The sequence below is a fragment of the Schistocerca gregaria genome, chromosome 3 (assembly GCF_023897955.1).
Source record: "Schistocerca gregaria isolate iqSchGreg1 chromosome 3, iqSchGreg1.2, whole genome shotgun sequence".
In the NCBI taxonomy this organism is placed as follows: Eukaryota; Metazoa; Arthropoda; class Insecta; order Orthoptera; family Acrididae; genus Schistocerca; species Schistocerca gregaria.
Window position 1 is genome coordinate 814627030 of NC_064922.1, and position 25440 is coordinate 814652469.

At 42.1% G+C, this 25440-nt stretch overlaps 1 protein-coding gene across 1 annotated transcript in view; it reads left to right on the forward strand.

The window, feature by feature from the left end:
• Window positions 1–4340, forward strand: part of LOC126355068 (prolactin-releasing peptide receptor-like) — a 254525-nt gene extending 250185 nt beyond the window's left edge. Inside the window, exon 2 of the mRNA XM_050005236.1 lies at window positions 4093–4340. The gene's annotated coding sequence lies outside the window, so the exon portion shown is untranslated. The remainder of the gene's footprint in view (window positions 1–4092) is intronic.
• The last annotated feature ends 21100 nt before the right edge of the window (window positions 4341–25440 follow it).

The window sequence follows — 25440 nt, forward strand, 5'->3', positions numbered from 1 at the left end:
GAGCACATCGTCCATCTACATTGTCGAACATGGAGCTCTGCAACAGACCACCCTTAGGTACTCATGCGTCGACCCAACGACATCGTCAGTTACGGTTACAGTGACACGAGACCATCAAGATTCGACATTCGATCAATGGAAACGGGCCGGCTCTCCCGGTGAATCACATTTTTGTATACTAGGTCGATGGTCGTCCCCACAAACGCTGCCATCGACGTGAACGGCTGTTCGAAACGTGCAGCGTACCACGGACGCAGGCTGATGGGAGCAGTTTCATGATATGGAAGACATTGTCCTGTGCTTACAAGGGACCTGTGGTAGTAATCGAAGACAAACTGACAGATGAGAACCACACGCATCCCTTCATGCCTGATGCTTCCCCGAGGGCGGTTTCTTCTTTCAGTAGCATAACTGTGCGTGTGTCGGAGCCACGACCGTGCTACAGTGGCTTGAGGAACATTGTAGTGAATTCAAGTTGATGTCTCGGCCACCAGATTTGCCTGATCTAAATCCTAAGGAAACCACCTGAGTCGCTGTCGGACGCAATCACAGCGTACGCAAATCCGCGGCGCGTTATTTACGTTAATTAAACGACCTGGCCGTAGACGTCCAATACCACATACCTTCACAAACCGACCAACAAAATGTCGGATTCCTGATGCGGAGAATCTGTGATGTATTTCGTTTCAGAGATGGACAAACAAGCTTTTAAGCCGGTGGTTATAAAGTTTTGACTCATCAGAGTATGAGAGCACGCTCGAGACATAAACTATAAAAATATTTTCTAAGTCTTAAATCACATTGCATATTATCATATCTGTCTTTTGCTGTGTGACACAGGGTACCTTACCCAATTTCCTCTTCCAGTAGTCAATGATGCGTGGAAAGAAACATTATTGATATGGCTCCAAGTGAGCTCCGAACCTCACTAATTTTATCTTCACAGTATTTTCGTGATATATTAGTAGAAGGAAGTAAATATATTGTGCGAGAATTCTGGTAACGTACGATCTCGGATTTTTTACAGTAAACCACACTGCAGCGTCTGCCACTTGAGTTGGGTAAACATCTCCGTGACGCTTCAGTGCTTACTAAATGAATCCGGATATTCCGTACTTCTTCTATTTCGTAGCGATACAACACTAACAAATTATACTTAAATTTCGACCGAAGGACGTTTTTGTTAGGTACCTCCTTCGTTGCTGGACTTCCTGAGGACTCAGTCTTCTGACATTACCCACTAGGTCATTTTTATGTATTGAAACCAGTAATGGTAGAATGACACTCCGAACTACTTTTCCATCTGGAGATTAACTATAAAAAATTGTGATACTGCGCTCAGTTCATTGAGATAAATGGTGTGATATTCCGTTCTCAGGTATTTAGTTCTTTACGCGGCGTTTCAGCACCGTATCATACGCTTTCCAGAAGTCAAAGTATAATGTGGCATCCAGTCGTTCGCCGGTTCTACTGCCTTCCGGGTCTCGTGTATGAACAGACCAAGATCGTCCGCAGTATCGAGAATTATGGTTGTTTGATTTGAGTGTGGGGACCAAACAGCGAGATCATCGGTCCCATCGGATTAGGGAAGGAATTCGACCCTGCCATTTCAAGGGAACCGTCCCGGCATTTGCCTGAAACAATTTAGGGAAATCACGGAAATCCTAAATGCTTCACATGGCTCTGAGCACTATGGGACTTAACATCTATGGTCATCAGTCCCCTAGAACTTAGAACTACTTAAACCTAACTAACCTAAGGACAACACACAACACCCAGCCATCACGGGGCAGAGAAAATCCCTGACCCCGCCGGGAATCGAACCCGGAAACCCGGGCGCGGGAAGCGAGAACGCTACCGCACGACCACGAGATGCGGGCAAATTCTAAATCAGAATGGCCGGACGAGGATTTGAATCGTCGTCCTCCCGAATGGGACAGTGTCCTAACCACTGCGCCACCTCGCTCGGTCGAAAATTGTATTGGCGCTTGGTACCACGATCACGGTACGTAAAGGCGCAAGGTTTATGTCGTCTTTGCGCTTCCTTGAATGTTACTCCGTAGAAAGAAATAATTACGGGCTATGAAGCATGGGTCCAAAATTTCAACCGTGCAACAATGAGAACGTCTGAGAAATGGAAGACACGCCTTCTCACCTCCGAGTACGAAATGTTAAGATTCGCCATCAGATCATGGCCACCGTTTTCTTCGGCTGTGAAAAGGATTTATGGCAAAGTGTACAACCGTTAACGCCTGTCATGCTATGCAAAACTGGGATCGGTGCATAACGCCTTGAAGAAGAGGATTCGCGCAAAATTAAGCAAGAGCATTGTTCTTCTGCACGATAACGCAACACCGCACGCGGCTCGCACAACAGAAGCTTTGCTTCAGTGTTTTCACAGGGAGGTTTTGCAAGCATCCGTCAGACAGCCCAGACCTTGCACAATAAGTTTTCTGTCTTTTCGGCAAGCTCAAAATACTTCGACAGGTGGAGGGTGGGTAGAGGGAGGGGGGCCAAGATATTTTCCGTGGATCAACCATGGAGACGTTTACACAGCTATTCTGGAATGCTTCCGCGACTTAGAAGCGGGTTTGTAGCGGAGAGGTACTGAATTGTTGATTCCGACCGTTCTTTGCCGAGACTTGGGGACCTGGAGACTGTGCAGAAAATGAGTGTCACGTATCTGTGTCCTTTGAAGTGTACTGCGACATTCGTTAAAAGTTTTTTGGTCCATCATAATAACGTGTTTCCTCGTGGATTGAGACCAACTTCATTCACAAACCCTGTGTCAAATTTCCTTTCCCTTGTCGATTGATTCTAGCTTTTTATCTGTCCCGAGGTCACTTATTTCGGCGTTCAAAAATTCTTGTCGGTTAATGGGCGGCGTCACGTTGAGTAAATAGTTCGAGCTTTCGATGCAGTCTCCACCATCGTTATCAGGAAAATCACTGACTGCCGGGAGTGGCGAGCGACCTGCTTTTATAGTTCTCATGGCAGCGTCTGGAACCTTCCAGAGAGAACAGGAGTGACTTATGCGCGGAAGGCAACTTGGGCAGCTCCTAGTAGCTTCCTACCGCCGCGGGACCGAGTGACGTCAGACGCCGCGAAGGGCCGGCTCAATGTTTGAAACTGTGGCTCCCGCGTCCCGACAAGCGCGAAGCCAACGTCTTTGCTTTCGCTCAATGTCCACAAGTAATCCCCCATGCCCTACTAAGTGTGTACCCCTGGTCTCTATTAAAACTGTTACTTCTCATGCTAATTTCGGCCGCTTCTTTTACAGCGGAATCCCACTAAGATGGTTTTTGAGCCAGAAATCCCGCCTTTTGAGACTGTATTTTACGTCCGTTTTGTATGCAATGATCACCCAGGGCCGACTTCTGATGTCCTCTTTGTTTGACATGTCACGAATGCTAGCCACAACGCACCACAACAGTACGGATAGTTGACCTATGTAGAATCTAGCACATTCACAGTAGACACCATATACGCCAGGAATTCGAAGGTATATGTTGTCTTTAATGGGACGTAACATACCTCTTATTTTAGATGTGGGAGTGCCCAATTTCCAAGTATGCGTCTCTCTAGCCTTCTCAGAAAAGATCCAGATGCTGCTATTACATCTATATAAGCCAGGCAGTCAGTGATTTTAACTCTTGATGACGATGCCGAGGACAGCTATCGAAAAGCTGAGTGTTTTATTCAAAGTGATATGGCTAGTAAACCGATAAGATTTTACTGCAGCATGCGACCAGGAAAGACTCCGAAGACACATATGGAATGTTGTTGTTCGTACGACGAATTCTTCCAGAAAAACATCTTGTACTACTGCCATCGGCTATTTGATATCCTCTTTATTTCTACCATCGTCCTTTATTTTCCTGTTCCAATAACGAAATTCTTCTACTACTTTAAGTGCTTCATTTCCTAAGTAATTCCTTCAGCATCTATTCATTTTACTTAATAAAATATCGAAACTACCTTATATAGGAATTTTTTTAATGTTCAGAGTTTTTTGTTTGTGTGTTCCTCTGTCATTGTCGGTTTCAGACTCTTCGGCACCTATTGCTTACCCTGCTACGCCTCTGTTCGCAGGTGCGGCCGAGATGCGAGGGGCAGTCCGGATGGAGGACGTCAGTCGGCGAGCGAGGCTTCCGCTTGAGCCCCGGAAGTTCGCTCGTAGGCTTCGACCTCCAGCTGCAGATGTTCCGCCTCTGACAAAAATCACGATACTCACTGTACGTTCCCACTGATCCTAGCCCTTACAACTGTGAAAATAAAACTTATTCAGCGACCATGTATTTTAAGTCAAATAAAGGATTGGATGCTACTATTTTGTTTAAGGAGATGTTGTCATGTAACCTCCCCTAAAATTAGGAATACAGCTTAAGCTCGAAGTAGATATAAGTGAAATTGCAGAGAGGTTGCATCGAATGGTTAGATGCTGAAGAAAAGGAAGAATAATTTTGTTTGCTTTTTTTCGTCTCAATGGTGTTTGAACATTGACGAAGAAATGAGTCACAAGACGATTTACAGCAGCCGTTATGAAACCATTAATAATTACGACAGTGAAAATGACACAACATTTACCAAAGATCCTATGGTTTGTGCACATAACTTTCACATAAGATAAAGTGTAAGAAAATCTATGTTAACAAACTCACACTGTTTCTCTTGCGATTACCGCGTAGGAAGAATGATTTTAGGAGTCCTAGTTTGATAAACAGTAATCAAGAATCGGTCGAGCAAGCGCTTTTTAAACCTCTTCTTTAGCGGATGAATAACATTTACTTAAGATTCTTCTTATGAATCTCAGTCTGGCATCTGCTTTTGCTCTTGTGTGTTTCAGGCGCTTATAACACTGAAGGTGCTCCTGACAAATTGTTGTTGTGGTCTTCAGTCCAGAGACTGGTTTAATGCAGCTCTCCATGCTACTCTATCATGTGCAAGCTTCTTCAACTCCCAGTACATACTCCAACCTACATCCTTCTGAATCTGTTTAGTGTATTCATCTCTTGGTCTCCCTCTACGATTTTTACCCCCCACGCTGCCCTAAATTGGTGATCCCTTGATGCCTCAGAATATGTCTCACCAAGCGATCCCCCCTTCTAGTCAAATTGTGCTACAAAATGTAACTAATGAAGACCCATCGAATCTTCAGCATTCTGCTGTAGCATCACATTTCGATATCTTCAATTCTCTTCACGTCTAAACTATTTATCTTCCATGTGTCACTTCCACACATGGCTACACTCCATATAAATACTTTCAGAAACGACTTCCTAAAACTTAACTCCATATCCGATGTAAACAAATTTCTCATCTTCAGAAACGCTTTCCTAGCCATTGCCAGCCTACATTTTATATACTCTCTACTTCGACCATCATCAGTTAATTTGCTCCCTAAATAGCAAAACTCTTTTACTACTTTAAGCGTCTCATTTCCTAATCTAATTCCCGCAGCGTCACCCGATTTAATTGGACTACATTCCATTATCCTCGTTTTGCTTTCGTTGATGCTCATCTTATATCCCCCTATCAAGACGCTGTCAATTCCTTTCAGCTACTCTTGCAAGTCCTTTGCTGTCTCACTCCCTTCCCAACCACTGCTTCCCTTTCATGCCCCTCGACTCATATACCATCCATCTGGTTTCTGTACAAATTGTAAGTAGCCTTTCGCTCCCTATGTTTTACCCCTGCTTCCTTCAGAATTTGAAACAGAGTATTCCAGTCAACATTATCAAAAGCTTTCTCTAAGTCTACAAATGCTAGAAACATAGGTTTCCCTTTCCATAATCTTTCTTCTAAGATAAGGCGTAAGGTCAGTATTGCCTCACGTGTTCCAACATTTTCTACCAGGATTTCTACCAGCCCTCGTCTTCTTACCTATTTGATCCTCTGCTGCCTTCACTACTTCATCCCTCAGAGCTACCCATTCTTCTTCTACTGTATTTATTTCAACCATTCCTATCAATTGTTCCCTTATGCTCTCCCTGAAACTCTCTACAAACTCTGGTTTAGTCAGTTTATCAAGGTCCCATCTCCTTAAATTCCCACCTTTCTGCAGTTTGTTCAGTTTTAATCTGCAGTTCATAACCAATAGATTGTGGTCAGAGTCCACATCTGCCCCTGGAAATGTCTTACAATTTAAGACCTGGTTCCTAAATCTCTGTGTTTACATTACAATCTATCTGATACCTTATAGTATCTCCAGGGTTCATCCATGTATTCAACCTTCTTTCATGACAATAGAACCAAGTGTTAGCTATGATTAATTTATGCTCTGTGCAAAATTCTACCAGACGGCTTCCTCTTTCATTTCTTACCCCCAATCCATATTCACCTACTACGTTTCCTTCTCTCCCTTTTCATACTCTCGAATTCCAGCCACCCATGACTACTAAATTTTCGTCTCCCTTAACTACCTGGATAATTTCTTTTCCTCATCATACATTTCATCAATTTCTTCATCATCTGCAGAGCTAGTTGACATATAAACTTGTACTACTGTAGTAGGCATCGGCTTCGTGTCTATCTTGGCCACAACAATGCGTTCACACTGCTGTTTGTAGTAGCTTATCCGCGCTCCTATTTTTTTATTCATTATTAAACCTACTCCTGCATTACCCCTATTTGATTTTGTATTTATAAACCTGTATTCACCTGATCAAAAGTCTTGTTCCTCCGGCCACCGAACTTGACTAATTCCCACTATATCTATCTTTAACCTATCCATTTACCTTTTTAAATTTTCTAACCTACCTGCCCGATTAAGGGATCTGACATTCCACGCTCCGATCCGTATAATGCCAGTTTTCTTTCTCCTGATAACGACGTCCTCCTGATTAGTCCCCGCCCGGAGATCCGAATGGGGGACTACTTTACCTCCGGAATATTTTACCCAAGAGGACGCCATCATAATTTAACCATACAGTAAAGCTGCATGCCCTCGGGAAAAATTCCGGCTGTAGTTTCCCCTAGCTTTCAGCCGTTCGCAGTACCAGCACAGCAAGGCCGTTTTGGTTAGTGTTAAGAGGCCAGTTCAGTCAATCATCCAGACTGTTACCCCTGCAACTACTGAAAATGCTGCTGCCTCTCTTCAGGAGCCATACGTATGTCTGGCCTCTTAACAGATATCCCTCCGTTGCGGTTGCACCTACGGTGCGGCCATCTGTATCACTGAGGCACGCAAGTCTCCCCACCAACGGCATGGTACATGGTTCATGGGGGAAAGTGGAGGTGGATAGATGTAGCAATTTGAGACAACGAGTTGAAAGTTACAAGCGAAAATCATTCTGGTATCTCTGACAGTTGAATATACGCGGGTTGGAACTTTGATAGTGGTTCAAATGTCTCAGAGCACTATGGGACTTAACAACTATGGTCATCAGTCCCCTAGAACTTAGAACTACTTAAGTCTAACTAACCTAAGGACATCACAAAACACCCAGTCATCACGAGGCAGAGAAAATCCCTGCCCCTACCAGGAATCGAACCCGGGAAACCGGGCGTGGGAAGCGAGAACGCTACCGGACGACCACGAGCTGCAGACTGATAGTGCCAACTATTTATTTACAGCTCGTACAAAATAGATACGTGTTTCAAAGTTTTACTGACCTTCAAAGCATTCATCAGCATTGTGTATAACCCGTTGCCAGCGATGTGGAAGCCGTAGGATACTCTTAGCAGAGCGAGGTGTGTTGAACAGTACGAGCGGCGCTGTCTGTGCCCGACAAATTTATAGCAGTTCTGAAGCGAATGCCGTGAAGTGTTTCCTTTAGTTTAGAAATTGAGTTGAACTAACGAGGGCTTAATTCAGGGGAATGGAGTAGGTGTAATAGCACTTAGCAGCTCCATCAGTCAAACCAGTCAGTAATAGCTTGCATTGTACGTGCTTGAGAATTGTCCTGCAAAACGATGATCAGGTCTTGCAGAAAGTGTCATCACTTCTGTCTCTATGCTATTCATATTTGGAATACAGCATACGACCAGTCGTATCTATTTTGTAAGAGCTGTAAATAAAGAGTTGCCATTATTGAAGTTCCAACCCTCGTGTGTACTGGTACTGCTGTTGCTAAAAATGTAGCGTTTACAACTTTCAGATCTAGTAGTATGGACGAAGACATGTTTGGCTCTAAAATTCATACCCGAGGAGCTATGAACACTTGATCATCTTCGCTACTGTTAAACACATCTCCCCTATTGAACAAACGCTCATAGCTCTTAAGGTACGCATTTTAGAGTCCATGTTTACTAGACATTTTTCCTCGTTTTTTTCTAACCTGTCACCTCTTAAAGTTGCCTTACCTACAATCTTAACAACAACAGTATTGGTCCATGTATTCCACTGTCAGAGTTCTCAAAACAGTTTCACCTACAACGTTCGACTCGTTGGTTTCCAGTACAGTGACCCTTACCTCATATTGATACATTTTCCCTTCTCCATCATCCTTGAGGGTCTGTAACATCATCACTGAGTTACGCAGGCGGCTATAACTTTAGCGCTCTGTATCGTCGTAAGAAGATTCCACACATGGGTTCCTATGCAAAACTTGATATTCTAAGGCATTCTACTACCTCTAGAACTATGTAACGTGAATTGTGAAGTAGCTTGTACGCCTCCTAGACGTACAGTACTACATAACATACAGGATGATTATCAAGTCCATGAAACATTTCGAAATATCTATTCAGATGAATGGTCAAAATAACCAAGAAAAGGGTTTTTTACTATGTTTATAGATCTTTCTCTGTTTCCGCTATTCCTCATACGGCTCAAATCTCATCGGGAGTCCAGTTCTGCACATATCCGACCCAACGTATCCGCTGCGGTGTGGTGTGCCATGTCTTCCAAGATCTGTGGTAGAGGTGGAACAAATACACTACACATGGTGTAATCCCGGGATGAAAAATCGCAAAGTGTCAAGTTATGCGATCATGGTGGCTACAGGAATTGAAGAAGGCCGGGTTCTGAAGCACCGCCTATCCAGGTACGGGACAGCTTCGCATTCAGGTAATCCGTACACGACTGTAGAAACGTGAATAGAGGCATCTTATTGAAAGACGGAAACTCTATCAGTTTCAAGTTATGTCATGTGCCGCAATTACAGACAGTCAGGATAGGTGATAACATTGACAGACCTTTCAGCGACGAAGAAGCAGTGTCACGTCACAGAATACTTTAACTTCCCCAGAATGACCGACTTTTACGACAGTTGCCTGTGGTTCTCTATGCCTGTTATGTATATGTCGTGCCGGTTAACATTTTGCGAAAGAAGTGGATTCGTCACTGATGATTAATTTGGTTGCGATGTTTTCATTTTCTAGACGGTGTTGAAATGAAGACAGTGCAGTCAGTCGTCATGGCTTATACTTGAAGAACCTGCAATTTGTAAGGTTTTACTCTCAATCGCTTACAAAGTATTTTCCATTCTTTTCGCTGAAGGATGTTCAATTCTGTATTAGCTCGATACGTAGACTTTGTGGGGGTTCGTAATATGACATGCCTCACAATGTTCACTGTCTCTTCTCACAAGCCCTGCCGCACCAAACGTTTTGCATCACGCAAACAACCATCCTCCTCGAATTTCTTTTGCCACTTCACTATGTTGTTCTAGACCGTTGGTGTCTTGCAAAGTTTGACATAGATTTCCATACTCACCACCGATTGGCAGTACACAAAACACTTTCCCTGCCTGGTTTGCAGTCATATTCAACAAATACAGTCGGCTGAATCACAGTCGATAGTTTTCTACACTATCTTGCTGGTATGAAGTTAAAAAAAAAAACCTTGGAGAATTTATTTTTCACATTCTGTACCATCTGTTACACAACGTGTAGACATTTACCTACAGTGATTTTTAAAATATTTCATGAATTCTATAAGTACCCTCTAAATTGTTCAGATATTCCTAAAACGAAACAGTTTCTTATTTGTAGTAACATCACAATAAGCTACACTACTGGCCATTAAACTTGCTACACCAAGAAGAAATGCAAATGATAAACGGGTATCATTGGACAAATATACTATACTCGAACTGATAAGTGATTACATTTACGCGTAATTTGGATGGATAGATACTCAGAAATCAGTACCCAGAACAACCACCTCTGGCAGTAATAACGGCCTTGATACGCCTGGGCATTGAGACAAACTGAGTTTGGAGGCGTGTACAGGCACAGCTGCCCATGCAGCTTCAACACGATACCACCGTTCATCAAGAGTAGTGACTGGCGTATTGTGACGAGCCAGTTGGTCGGCCACCATTGACCAGACGTTTTCAATTGGTGACAGATCTGGAGAATCTGCTGGCCAGGGCAGCAGTCGAACATTTTCTGTATCCAGAAGGGCCCGTACAGCACCTCCAACATGCGGTCGTGCATTATCCTGCTGAAATGTAGGTTTCGTAGGGATCGAATGAAGGGTAGAGCCACGGGTCGTAATAAATCTCAAATGTAACGTCCACTGTTCAAAGTGCCGTCAATGCGAACAAGAGGTGACCGAGACCTGTAACCAATGGCATTACATACCACCACACCGGGTGATACGCCAGTATGGCGATGACGAATATGCGCTTCCAATGTGCGTTCACCGCGATGTCCCCAAACATGGATGTGACCATCATGATGCTGTAAACCGAACCTCGATTTATCCGAAAAAATGACGTTTTGCCATTCGTGCACCCAGGTTCGTCGTTGAGTACACCATCGCTGGCGCTCCTGTCTGTGATGTAGCGTCAAGGGTAACCGCAGCCCTGGTCTCCTAGTTGATAGTCCATGCTGCTGCAAAAGTCGTCGAACTGTTCGTGCAAATGGTTGTTGTCTTGCAAACGTCCCCATCTGTTGACTCAGGGATCGCGACATGGCTGTACGATCCGTTACAGCCATGTGGATAAGATGCCTCTCATCTCGACTGTTAGTGATACGAGGTTGTTGGGATCCAGCACGGCGTTCCGTATTACCCTCATAAACCCACCGATTCCATATTCTGCTAACAGTCATTGGATCGCGACAAACGCCAGCAGCGATGTCGAGATACGATAAACCGCAATCGCGATGAGTACCATCACGGAAACGTGATGGTACTCATTTCTCCTCCTTACACGAGGCATCACAACAACGTTTCACCAGGCTAGACCGGTCAACTGCTGTTTGAGAAGTCGGTTGGAAACTTTCCCCATGTCAGCACATTGTATGTGTCACCACCGCGGCCAACCTTGTATAAATGCTCTGAAAAGCTTATTATTTGCATATCACAGCATCTTCTACCTGTCGGTTAAATTTCGCGTGTAACACGTCATCTTCCATCTTCGACTGTGTGTAAGTGGGGCAAGCACCATAATTACGAGTGTAATATATAAGAGATTGTGTTGTTAACTCCATACTTTAAAAGATGACCTGCAGTGCATTATTCCCTTGTCATTTAATTCCCCGATATGGGAGCGGGCTGACGATCACTAAATTCCCCTGTTTAGTCAAGGCAATAACAATGTGTAGTACGACTTTAAAATGAAATATAAATATTCGGAGCACACAGTTTTATCCACATAACAGCATTTTCTTTGAAATTAATTTCACAAGCCTTAAAGCATTTTATAAATTAGAAATAGAGTAACTTCTAAGATTCTGATGATGCTGTTGTTGGTTTGACAGAGGTTACACAAGAATCAGCACCTGATCTGATGAGTTTCACATATTACACACACATCAAAAAAAGTTTTACATTGCCCCGGTCCTCAGAATTCCAGAAGATAGACGTTGACTGTCGATAACCTATCACAGACCTTTCACTGTTCAGATATGTCACTAAACCCGCCCCAAAGATGTAAACAACCATGCATGAGCAGCGCCTGTTACACGGAGGGTCCGACAGCCTATCAGTTCCAGTCATTTCACCTGGATGGAGGTACACGGCTCGTGTTGTGTGTAGTTCAACCATGCCTAGACGGTCAATACCGCGGTTCGATCACGTCCACATTGTTACTTTGTGCCATGAAGGGCTCTCAACAACGGAGGTGACCAGGAGTCTCAGAGTGAACCAAAGCAATGTTGTTCGGACATGGAGGAGATACAGAGAGACAGGGACTGTCGATGACATGCCTAGCTCAGGCCGCCCAAGGGCTACTACTGATGTGGATAACCGCTACCTAAGGATTATGGCTAGGAGGAACCCTGACTGTAACGCCACCATGTTGAATAATGCTTTTCGTGCAGCTGCAGGACGTTCTGATACGACTCAAACTGTGCGCAATGGGCTGTATGAAGCCCAACTTCATTCCCTACGTCCATGGCGAAGTCCATCTTTGCAATCACGACACCGTGCTGCACGGTACAAATGGACCCAAGAACATGTCGAATGGACCGATAGTGTCGCATATGCCTTCAACCAGACAATCGTCGGAGACGTGTTTGGAGGCAACTCGGTCAGGCTGAATGCCTTAGTCACACTGTCCAGCTAGTGCAGCAAGGAGGAGGTTCCCTGATGTTTTGGAGTGGCATTGTGTGGGGCCGACGTACGTCGGTGGTGGTCATGGAATGCGCCATAACGGCTGTGCGATACGTGAATTCCATCCTCCGACCGCTAATGCAATCTTATCGGCAGCATATTGGGGAGGCATTCGTTTTCATGGACGACAATTCGCGCCCCCATCGTGCACATCTTGTGAATGGCTCCCTTCAGGATAACGACAACGCTCGACTAGAGTGGCCAGCATGTCCTCCAGACATGAACCCTACCGAACATGCCTGGGATAGATTGAAAAGGGCGGTTTATGGATGACGTGATCCACCAACAACTCTGAGGGATCTACGGATAATCTGGACAAACTGTGCCTTGATGAATTTGTGGATAGTATGCCACGACGAATACAGGCATGCATGAATGCAAGAGCACATTCTACTAGTTATTAGAGGTACCGGGGTGTACAGCAATCGGGACCACCACCTCTGAAGGTCTCGCTGTATGGTAGTACAACATGCAAAGTGTGGTTTTCATGAGCAATAAGAAGGGCAGAAGTGATGTTTATGTTGATCTCTATTCAAATTTTCTGTACGGGCCCCGGTACTCTCTGAATCGAGGTGACGAAAAACGTTTTTGGTGTGTGCGTGTAAGTGTAACAGTCATGTTATATTTTGTGCTCTTCCAATTGAAAATCGTTTATAAGAGTTATTTCCACATTACGATCATTTTCAGATATATGGACGTTACGGAGTAACCCAGTTTAGTAGTTATAGTAGACTGAATCATTTTGCGATTATAATACGAGTAATAATTTGGTGTTTCTCAACGTCCTGGTACAAGTCTTTCAATTGAAGGCCTTCGGATATACGCGTGTCCTTAATCTACTTCAATAACTCGTCGACACAAAGCAACTGAAGACAGCTACAAAAACAAAACCGGTTATCTTACATTCATGGAACACCATACATTCTTTCCATTAACGATACCAATGTTTCTCCTCCAAATGTCATGGAGCGCTAGATATACAGATTTTCCTCAACTTACGGACGTTATGTTCAGCTGGAAGATAGTTTCTTCCAGTAGTTACTTAACAAAAACACGTCTCAGTAGCAGAATAAAGAGTAAAAAAAGATGGAAATTAAAATATACGTTTATAGCTTAAGAATAAAAGTTATTTGCGTGTTAACACGTACATGTAATTGAAAACAGCACTATTTTTTGTGTATTGCCCCTCATCTGTTTTCAGTCTTTCGTACATTTACGTAAAATATGGAGAGTGCGGTTTTTTTATTTACAATTAACTTATTTGTCCGGAAAGACTGCAATAATTTTGTTGTGTCTTCAAACTTCAACAAGAAGTATGTCTGCAAGAAGCATGAATATTTTAACGTTTACATACGTTACCTTAGAGGTACAGAAACCATTTTAAATCTGATTGACAATCAAACTGTGATCATATAACAGCCCCAGAGATGTTCATTATACGAAAAATCTACTTAATCTACCTATAATATATGCTATGATAAACTAATAATGCAAGAAACGTTAGAACAGCCACAGCAATAAGCTGTTATTGTTGGAAACATCCTTCATGAACGTATGTACTCGGCAATGAGAAACATTTTGTCTTTTGGCTTCGTAAAACTATGGGTCTCTTATTGCATGCTTTCAGGCCTTATATAAAGAGAAATTAGATCACAAAGAACAGCACGATACTTAATAATTAACACGCATAAATTACCGCTTAGAGTGGAAAACTCACTAAAAGCAGTATAATCTCAACAAAGGTAGCAAAACAAACTACAGTCAGTAGGAACGTATCTCTACAAACAAAAAAAACCATAAACAGAGTAGTAAGTGTTGGGATGTCTCCGTTATACTGCCGATACAGAAGAAACATAGCAGAAATTTTTAAACAAGAGGTAAAAGTCCATTAGGGGATGAAAACACGAAACATATCTCTTACCATTTGAAAAGTAGCAATAAACTAATGTTAATACGTTTAAAGTTCGTGAAAATAATTAGGAAAAACAACTGCAACAGTGCTTGATCAACACAACAACGTCACCCCTCTGAAAATGGAGGCACAAAAATGAAATATAATGAACATGACAACATGCACACACACACACACACACACACACACACACATACATACATTATCGCTGCATACAAAAATGAAATATAATGAACATGACAACATGCACACACACAAACACACACACACACACACACACACACACACACATACATACATTATCGCTGCATCGCTTGCATATTACACCATGTGTTTCAGTACAGACGTCACATTCTGTAAGTCAAATGTTCATTGCAATTACGATGATATCTACGATATTTCAAATATACATAAAATTCTGTGTAGCACAGAATTAGAATGTGACCGCAGTATTACTAACCTCTTAGAGAATGCAGTCGTAAGATACTATGATGGAAATACAACAAAGAAGCCATAGCGTAAATGTAGGTGTCGAAATATTTCACACAGATTAGCCTGCAAAAAAACATGTTCAGTCATACGATGATCATGAAACTTATTCAGCAGATGATATAAAGCCGATTCATAAAACTGTTTCCTTTTGCAGTGTAATTTATGGTCACTGATGGTGCCTTAAAAGTGTATGTGTGAGAGAGAGAGAGAGAGGGAGAAATGCACAAAGGAAAATATTGCTTTACGACGGAAGATAACACAGATCTAACGAATTATTATATAAATTTTAGTATACATAAGTAAAAATATACACAAAGAAAATATTTTCTTTCATCTTAGTTTCAGATGGTTTCCCTCTCGTTACAGCAAGGTATTTTTAGGGCATAGAAAATGAGACTGGGTCACAGTCAGTAATGAAGTAGAACACCAAATGTGATTATGTTTTTCTTCTTTCATTTGTAAAATAAAATTAATCAATTACAAGAGAAACGTTTGAAATGTAGTGAAAATGTTTACATCATTTATCGTTTTACTACAGTAGAGAATTTTGACCAAGTGGAAATTTAATTTGTTTTATTTTTTTTTTTTTTTTCGAACTAGATTACTGTTAAGGACAGACTGACATATGAGGTTAGTGATGTCGGTTTCAGGCAGCTTTATTCATTTATGCACCCAGAAGATATGATCAGGTGTCAGAAATACGTGTGAAATAATGAACGGCCACCAGAATGCATTAATGTTATTCGTGTTTAACGTTGTTCTCAGGCCTACTAGAGTATATAAGCAGCGTGAACATCGTTAGGTTAGTGACCAGTATTGGCGGTTGAAGGCTTCCGGCAAAAGAATTCACCCTTCCTTCTACCAACGGCCATGTCAAAGAGGGGAGAGGAGCGGACAGAGTTTCAGGGACCTCTCATGTACTTGGGGTGGGAAACTGCCCCTAAAGGCTGAAGAATCAGCATTGATCATCGGCATGAGGATACAGAAGGCATGGGAATCCACAGTATTAAAGCACGTAACTTGTATCCACAGGACGTGTGGCTTGCAATTGAAGAAGTTTCATGATGATCTCTCCATTGGCAAAAGATTCCGGAATAGTTCCCCATTCGGATCTCCGGGAGGGGACTTCCAAGGTGGAGGTTACCGTGAGAAAAAGATTGAATAAACAATGGAAGGATAACGTTCTACGAGTCGGGGCGTGGGATGTCAGAAGCTTGAACGTAGCAGGGAAACTATAAAATCTGAAAAGAGAATGCAAACGGTCAATCTAGATGTAGTAGAGGTCAGTGAAGTGGATAGAAGATAAAGATTTCTTGACAGATGAGTATAGGGTAATATCAATAGCAGCAGAAAATGGCATAACGGAAGTAGGACTCGTTATGAATAGGAACATAGGGGAGAGAGTGTGTTACTGTGAACAGTTCAGTGATAGGGTTGTTCTTATCAGACTCGACAGCAAACGAACACCGATAACGATAGTTCAGGTATACATGCCGTGCCGACGTCGAAAGCTGGAGATGAAGAGATAGAGAAGGTGTATAAGGATATTGGAAGGGTAATAGAGTGTATAGAGGGATATGAAAATCTAATAGTCATGGGAGACTGGAATGCAGTTATAGGGGAAGGAGTAGACGGAAAGGTTACAGGAGAATGTATGCATGGGACAAGGAATGAGAGAGGAGAAAGACTAATTGATTTCTGTAACAAGTTTCAGCTAGTAATAACGAATACTCTGTTCAAGAATCACAAGAAGAGGAGGTATACAAGGATAGGGCCGAGTGTTACGGGAAGATTTAAGTTAGATTACATCATGGTCAGACAGAAATTCCGATTTCAGATACTAGATGTAAGGCGTACCCAGGAGCAGACATAGACTCACATCACAATATAGTAGTGATGAAGAGTAGGCTCAAGTTTAAGAATTAGTCCGGAAAAATTAATTCGAAATGACGTGGGATACGGAAATACTAAGGAATGACGAGATACGGTTGAAGTTCTCTATGGCTATAGATATAGCAATAAGGAATAGCTCAGTTGAAGAGGGATAGACATCTCTAAAATGGGCCGTCACATACGTTGTGAAAGAATACATACGTACAAAAAAGGTAACTGCGAAGAAACCATGGCTAATAGAAGAAATACTTCGATTCATCGATGAAAGGAGGAATTACAAAAATGATCCGGGAAACTCAGGAATAGAGAAATGGTAGTCGCTGAGGAATGAAATAAATAGTAAGCGCAGGAAAGCTAAAACGAAATGACTGCAGGAAAAATGTGAAGACATCGGAAAAGAAATGAGTTTTGGAAGGAGACATTAAAAGCAAGGGTGATAACATTAAGAGTGCAACAGAAATTCCATTGATAAATGCAGAGGAGAGAGCGGGTCTGTGGAAAGAATACACAGGAAGCCTCTATGAGGAGGAAGAATGATGTGATAGAAGAAGAAACATGAGTCGGCCTAGAAGAGGTAGGGGATGCAGTATTAGAATCAGAAGTTGGAGGACTTAAGATCAAATGAGAGAGAAGGGATCGATAACATTCCATCAGAATTTCTAAGATCATTGGGGGAAGGGGCAACAAAACGAATATTCACGTTGGTGTATAGAATGTTTGAGTCTGGCGACATACCATCTGACTTCTGGAAAAGCATCATCCACACAATTCCGAAGACGGCAAGAGCTGACAAACGCAATAATTACCACACAATCAACTTAACAGCTCGTGCATCCAAGTTGCTTACAAGAATAATATACAAAAGAATGAAAAAGAAAATTGAGGATGCGCTAGATGGCGATCAGTTTGGCTTTAGGAAAGGTAAAGGCTCGAGAGAGGAAATTCTGACACTGCAGTTAATAACGGAAGCAAGACTAAGGAAAAATCAAGACACGTTCATAGGATTTGTCGACCTGGAAAAAGCGTTCGACAATGTAAAATGATGCAAGAAGTTCGAAATTCTGAGAAAAATGGAGATAAGCTATAGGGAGAGACGGGTCATATACGATATGTACAACATCCAAGATGGAGTAATAAGAGGGGACGACAAAGAACGACGTGCTCGTGTTAGAAATGGTGTAAGACAAGGATGCAACCTTTCGCCCCTACTGTTCAATCTGTACATCGAAGAAGCAATGATGGAAATAAAAAGAAAGGTTCAGGAGTGGAATTAAAATTGAAGGCGAAAGGGTATCAATGATACGATTCGCTGATGACATTGCTAACCTGAGCGGAAGTAAAGAAGAATTACATCATCTGCTGAAAGGAATGAACACTCTAATGAGTATAGAGAATGGATTGAGAGTAAATATAAAAAAAGACGAAGTTAATGAGAAGTAGTAGGAATAAGAACAGCTAGAAACTTAACATATGGATTTATGGTCACGAAGAAGGTGAGGTTAAGGAATTCTTCTACCTAAGCCGTAGAATAACTAATGACGGACAGAGCAAGGAGGACATCAGAAGCAGACTAGCAATGACAAAGAGGGCACTCCTGTACAACAGAAGTCTGCTAATGTCAGATATCAGACTTAATTTGAGGAAAAAATTTCTCAGATTATATGTCTGGATTACCGCATTGCTAGTGAAACATGGACTGTGGGAAGACCGGAACAGAAGAGAATCGAATGATTTAAGATGTGGTGCTACAGGCGAATGTTGAAAATTAGGGGGACTGATAAGTTAAAGAATGAGGAGGTTCAGCACAGAATCAGAGAGGAAACGAATATGCAGAAAACACTGACAAATAGAAGGGACAGGATAATAGGACATATGTTAGGACTTGAGGGAATGACTTCCGTGGTACTAGAGGGAGGTGTAGAGGGCAAAAACTGTAGAGCAAGACAAAGATAGGAATATATCTAGGATTGAGGGCATAGGTTGCAAGTGCTACTCTGAGATGAAGAGGTTAGCACAGGGGAGGAATTCGTGGCGGGCGGCATCAAACGAGTCAGAAGACTTATGACACAAAAAAAAGAGGACAAGGAGATGTTGCGAAATCGTGTGACAAAGCATTATCAGTGCCAGTTTGAAAGGTGTCTCATTTTGGCTCTTCATTTAACCTACTTGTCGATTTGTCAAAGCCGGACGTTGTGGCCGAGAGGTTCTAGGCGCTTCAGTACGGAACCGCGCTGATGCTACGGCCGCAGGTTCGAATCCTGCCTCGGGCATGAATGTGTGTGATGTCCCTAGATTAGTTAGGTGTAAGCAGTTCTAAGTCTATGGGACTGATGACCTCAGATGTTGAGTCCCATAGTGCACAGAGCCATTTGAACCATCTGAATTGTGAAAATATCAGTTTGGGTGAGGCATTCTGATGTGACAGTCACCCGATGTTGGAATGCATGAGAATGTGATGGCAGCCATAATCGTCTTTAAGTTTCCGGTCGACTGCGTCTGACCACCACAAAAAAGGACAGCCGTATTACATACAAAGCACAGCGTAGCCTGTTCACAGCTGCTCCTTTCATCCAAGAACAATAACGGCCTCCCTGTTTCACTTTTGGATCATTTCGAAATTGCAGGAGCTAGTCCCTAAGATATACTGCCCCACGAATAGGCTGCTGTTAACAGCACGACACTACCTGCAGCCTTTGAAGACGTGCCGTGACCTGGAAGCTTGGACTCCTGATAAATGGCGTCACATTGTGTTCAGCAACGAATTATGGGTCCACCCTAACCAGGATGACCACCGCCGGCGACTGTGACTGGAACCTGGGGAAGAGTCCATATTCTTGCACTGTTTTGGACAGACATAGCGGTGTTCCTACTGGCGTCATAGTGTAGGGAACCAGCGCGTGTGACTTCAGATCAGTTCTGGAAGTGATTGGGAGAACTCTGGTGGGACAACGGCGATTCGCATTTTTTTCCAGGCAAGCGTAAATCAGATAGTCACTTAGTTACACGTTCAATGATTTAGGTGTGAAATCGCATTTAGATCTTTTTGCAACAAGTTATTTAACGTTCTAAGAAAAAAATTAAACAGACCACAGAACTGTGGCATATTTAACATTACCTTAGCCTATGGACATGAGCTACAATTTTTCAGCAATTCGTAAAACATTGTAGAATAAAGTTTATTTGTTTTCTTAGATCAACACAAAATCCTTCTCACTGGAACTGATTACTTTCGTCCAGCATATTCACGTCACTCCATTCCCATGAACCATGCACCTTGCCGTTGGTGGGGAGGCTTGGGTGCCTCAGCGATACAGATGGCTGCACCGTAGGTGCAACCACAACGGAGGGGTATCTGTTGAGAGGCCAGACAAACGCGTGGTTCCTGAAGAGGGGCAGCAGCCTTTTCCGTAGTTGCTGGGGTACCAGTCTGGATGATTGACTGATCTGGCCATGTAACACTAACCAAAACGGCCTTGCTGTACTGGTACTGCGAACGGCTGAAAGCAAGGGGAAACTGCAGCCGTAATGTTTCCTGAGGGCATGCAGCTTTACTGTATTGATAAAATATGATGGCGTCCTCTTGGGTAAAATATTCCGGAGGTAAAATAGTCACACATGCGGATCTCCGGGCGGGCACTACTCAGGGGGACGTTGTTATCAGAGAAAACTGGCGTTCTACGGGTCGGAGCGTGGAATGGCAGATCCATTAATCGACCAGGTAGGTTAGAAAGTGTAAAAAAGGAAATGGACAGGTTAAAGTTACATACAGTGGGAATTAGTGAAGTTCGGTGGCAGGATGAACAAGATTTTTGGTTATGTGATTACAGAGTTACAAATACAAAATGAAATAGGTGGAATGCAGGAGTAGTTTTAATAATGACTAAAAAAGTAGGACTACGGGTAAGATACTACAAACAGAATAGTGAACGCATTATTGTGGCCAAGATACATACGAAGCCCATGCCTACTACAGTAGTACAAGTTTATATGCCAACTAGCTCGGCTGATGATGAAGAAATTGATGAAATGTATGATGAGATAAAACAAATTATTCAGATAGTGAAGGGAGACGAAAATTTAATAGTCATGGGTGACTGGTATTCGATAGTAGGAAAAGGAAGAGAAGGAAACATAGTAGGTGAATATGGAATGGGGTTTAGGGATGAAAGAGGAAGCCGCCTTGTAGTGTTTTGCACAGAGCATAATTTAATCAGAGTTAACACTTGGCTCAAGAATCATAAAAGAAGATTTTATACATGAAAGAAGCCTGGAGATACTGGAAGGTGTCAGATAGATTATAATGGAAACACAGAGATTTTAGGAACCAGGTTTTAAATTGTAAGACTTTTCCAGGTGCAGATGTGGACTCTGACCACAATCTATTGGTTACGAACTGTAAATTAAAACTGAAGAAACTGCAAAAAGATGGGAATTTAAGGAGATAAGACCTAGATAAATTAAAAGAACCAGAGGTTGTAGAGAGTTTCAGGGAGACTATTAGGGAACGATTGACAAGAATGGGGGAAAGAAACAGTAGAAGAAGAATGGGTAGCTTTCAGAGATGAAATAGTGAAAGCTGAAGAGGATCAAGTAGGTAAAAAAAAAAGACAAGGGATAATAGAAATCCTTGGGTAACAGAAGAGATATTGGATTTAACTGAGAAAGGAGAAAATATAAAAATGCAATAAATGAAGCAGGCAAAAAGGAATACAAACGTCTCAAAAATGAGATCGACAGGAGGTGCAAATTGGGTAAGGAGGGGTTAGAGGGCAAATTTAAGAACATGGAAGAATGTATAACTAGGGCTAAGATAGATAGTGCCTACAGGAAAATTAAAGTGACCTTAGGAGAAAAAATAGCCACTTGCATGAATATCAAGAGCTGAGATGGAACTAAGAAAGAAGGGAACTAACAAAGAAGGGAAATCAGAAGGTGGAAGGAGTATATACAGGGTCTATACAAGAGCGATGTTCTTGAGGACAACATTATGGAAATAGAAGAGGAGGTAGAAGAAGATGAAATGGGAGAAACGATACTGCTTGAAGACTTTGACAGAGCACTGAAAGACATGAGTCGAACAAGGCTCCAGGAGCAGACAACATTCCATTAGAACTACTGACGGCCTTGGGAGAGCCAGTCCTGACAAAATTCTACCACCTGGTGGGCAAGATGTATGAGGCAGGCGAAGTACCCTCAGACTTCAAGAAGAATAAAATAATTCCAATCCCAAAGAAAGCAGGTGCTGACAGATGTAAAAATTACGAACTATCACTTTAATAAGCCACGGCTGCAGAAGACTAACACCAATTCTTCACAGACGAATGGAAAAACTGGTAGAAGCCGACCTCGGGGAAGATCGGTTTCGATACCGTAAATATATTGGAACATGTAAGGCAATACTGACCGTACGAACTATCTTAGAAGAAAGATTAAGGAAAGGGAAACATACGTCTCTAGCATTTTTAGAATTAGAAAAAGCTTTTGACAACGTTGATTGGAATACCCTCTTTCAAGTTCGGAAAGTGGCAGGGATAAAATACAGGGAGCAAAGATTATTTACAATTTGTACAGAAACCAGATGGCAGTTATAAGAGTTGAGAGGCATGTAAGGGTAGCAGTAGTTGGGAAGGAAGTGAGACAGGGTTGTAGCCCATCCTCCAATCCCCGATGTTTTTCAAAATGTATATTGAGCAAGCAGTAAAGGAAACAAAAGAAAAATTCAGAGTAGTAATTAAAAACCATGGAGAAGAAATAAAAACTTTGAGGTTTGCCGATGACATTGTAATTCTGTCAGACACTGCAAAGAACCTGGAAGAGCATTTGAACGGAATGGACAGTGTCCTGAAAGGAGGAACATCAACAAAGGCAAAACGAGGATAATGGAATGTAATCGAATTAAGTCGGGTGTTGCTGCGGGAATTAGATTGGGAAGTGAGACGCTTAAAAGTAGTAAATGAGTTTTGCTATTTGGGGAGCAAAATAACAGATGATGGTCGAAGTAGAGGGTACATAAAATGTAGGCTGGCAATGGTTAGGAAAGAGTTTCTGAAGAAGAGAAAGTTGTTAACATCAAGTATATATTCAAGTGTGATGAAGTCGTTTCTGAAAGTATCTGTATGGAGTGTAGCCAAAAGTGAAACATGGACGATAAGTAGTTTAGACAAGAAAAGAATAGAAGCTTTCGAAATGGGGTGCTACAGAAGAATGCTGAAGAATAGATGGGTAGATCACATAACTAATGAGTAGGTATTGAACAGGGTTGGGGAGAAGAAGAATTTGTGGCGCAACTTGACTAGAAGAAGGGATCGGTTGGTAGGATATATTCTGAGGCATCAAGGGATCACCAATCTAGCATTGAAGGGCAGCGAGGGGGGGGGGGGGGGGGGGAGTAAAAATCGTAGAGGTAGACCAAGAGATGAATACCCCATGCAGATTCAGAAGGATGCAGGTTGCAGTAGGTACTGGGAGATGATGGACCTTGCACAGGATAGAGTAGCAGGTAGAGCTGCATAAAACCAGTCTAAGGACTGAAGACCACACCAACAACAACATTCACGTCATTCTATTCTTGTAAGGTATCAGTTACTTTCATACAGAATTCCGAAGTTCTCTGCAACATTCAGCTCTGTTATCTTTTTCTCACACTTGTCTCTCCGTTCTGATATTTTACTTCGTTCTATATATTTGTGGCATGTAACTCAAGTAAAAGTAGGAACGATTGAGATGTTTACTCAGAGTCTTTTCAAATGAAAGGCAGCTCGTCTTGACGTTATGCTTTATTTTAGGGTTTTTGGTTCTAAGGTATGTGTACCAAAAAGTCACATCTAACGTTTAGGAATTTCGTATTCGGTATGTGTAAGTGGTAAGATTCCAAGATCGTACGTGCAATATCCTACAGCTACAGTTATTTGAAAAATAAATGAACATGGAAAGTTTATTTAATTAATATCAATACTTTAAAGAAAATGTTTAACCCTTGCAAATGGGTCTCATTAGGAGACCTTGTTCCTAATATGTACCGTAGCTACATCTTGTTCATATTAACATGCTGGAGCATGTAAATGGCAGGAGATCTGAGATTTGTAATGTAAAGAGTTGTAATGTAATTTCGTTTTAGAAATAAGTGGAATGAGATGATACATAGACTCTCAAAATTACTTATTTTTACAAATACTCAGCCGGCCGGTGTGACTGAGCGGTTGTAGGCGCTTCTTTGACGAGCCTTGGTTTAACTGTCATTATTCCTTCGCGTTTCCACCCCACAATCACATCACCAATAAACGGCTAGGACAGTTTTACAAGGCCGGCCGAGGTGGCCGAACGGTTCTAGGCGCTTCAGTTCAGAACCGCGTCACTGCTACGGTCGCAGGTTCGAATCCTGCCTCGGGCATGGATGTGTGTGATGTCCTTAGGTTAGTTAGGTTTAAGTAGTTCTAAGTTCTAGGGTACTGATGACCTCAGATGTTAAGTCCCGTGGTGCTCAGAGCCATTTGAGCCATTTTGAGTTTTACAGGTGTAGAAATGTCCCTGATGAATTTTTTTGCTCAAGTGACATTCAGTAATGTGTCTACGTTGGAAGTCATTGGGTTCTCTTGGCCGACCCATTTTGCTGTCAGTGCTTCTCTAATGACAACACAATAGTTTCCGTCTTCTTTTGTACAGGTGTCATTATTACTCGTCGTACTCACATTTTCAGCGGAGAGAACCCTGGCCAGCAGTGTCCGCCGACCACGTATGTACCAGCTCGAACAAACCAGAGTTCACTTATTAATGTATCAAACGTTCTGAGCCACGATACTCAGAAATTATTTCGTTACAAACGCAAGTTAGTGTCACCACACTTGACCATACATTTGTGGAAAGACACATTGCTTGCCTTTAAAGGTCGTTTCTTCACATGGAGTTTGGTTTCCAATGCAAATTCACACAAGTACAGAGCTACAACCACATACACAACATGATAACTTATACCTATGGCTGACATACCATCTATCCCTTGTACTACGAACATCAATTTCTTAAGTTTTAAAATGTAATTAAATTTTCATTAATTGGGTTCTGTTACTACTGTTTGTTTGTTAGTTTTAACTTATCCGCGTACACAACACATATACAAATTAATTACATAACACTTGATATAACAGCAGCATATGATCTCTCATGATCTCTCGTGTTAAATTCCGTATTGCATACAAATGTTTGGATACATTTAATCAGGTACGGTAGAAGAGAGAGAAATGATGCCTACATCCCGAAGCCAAAATGTGATTGAAAAACTGAAGTTATCGGAGATACGAATACTTTACCTTCGTTGGAAACTAGCTGATTTGTCTTGTTCCTAATTAGCGGCTGGTATCTATTTCTCTATTTCAAAAATTTGTTGAATTCTGATATACATCCAACAGAAATGTATGGAGTCACCTTTCACAAGTGAATTAAACCAAAATGCCATGGTAACTTCTTCGCAACCGGCACAGAGTTCTGGTCCGTAATTAAGAAGAATTAAGCCTTTTTCCCGTCTTTCTGCAACTTCCAAATTACAGCAGACTTAACGTAAGTTGAAGGCAGAACGTAAGCGGAAGATACCGCGCTAATGTAACCCGAGAGGAAATTCAGCCGTGGGCGGAAAAATAAAAGA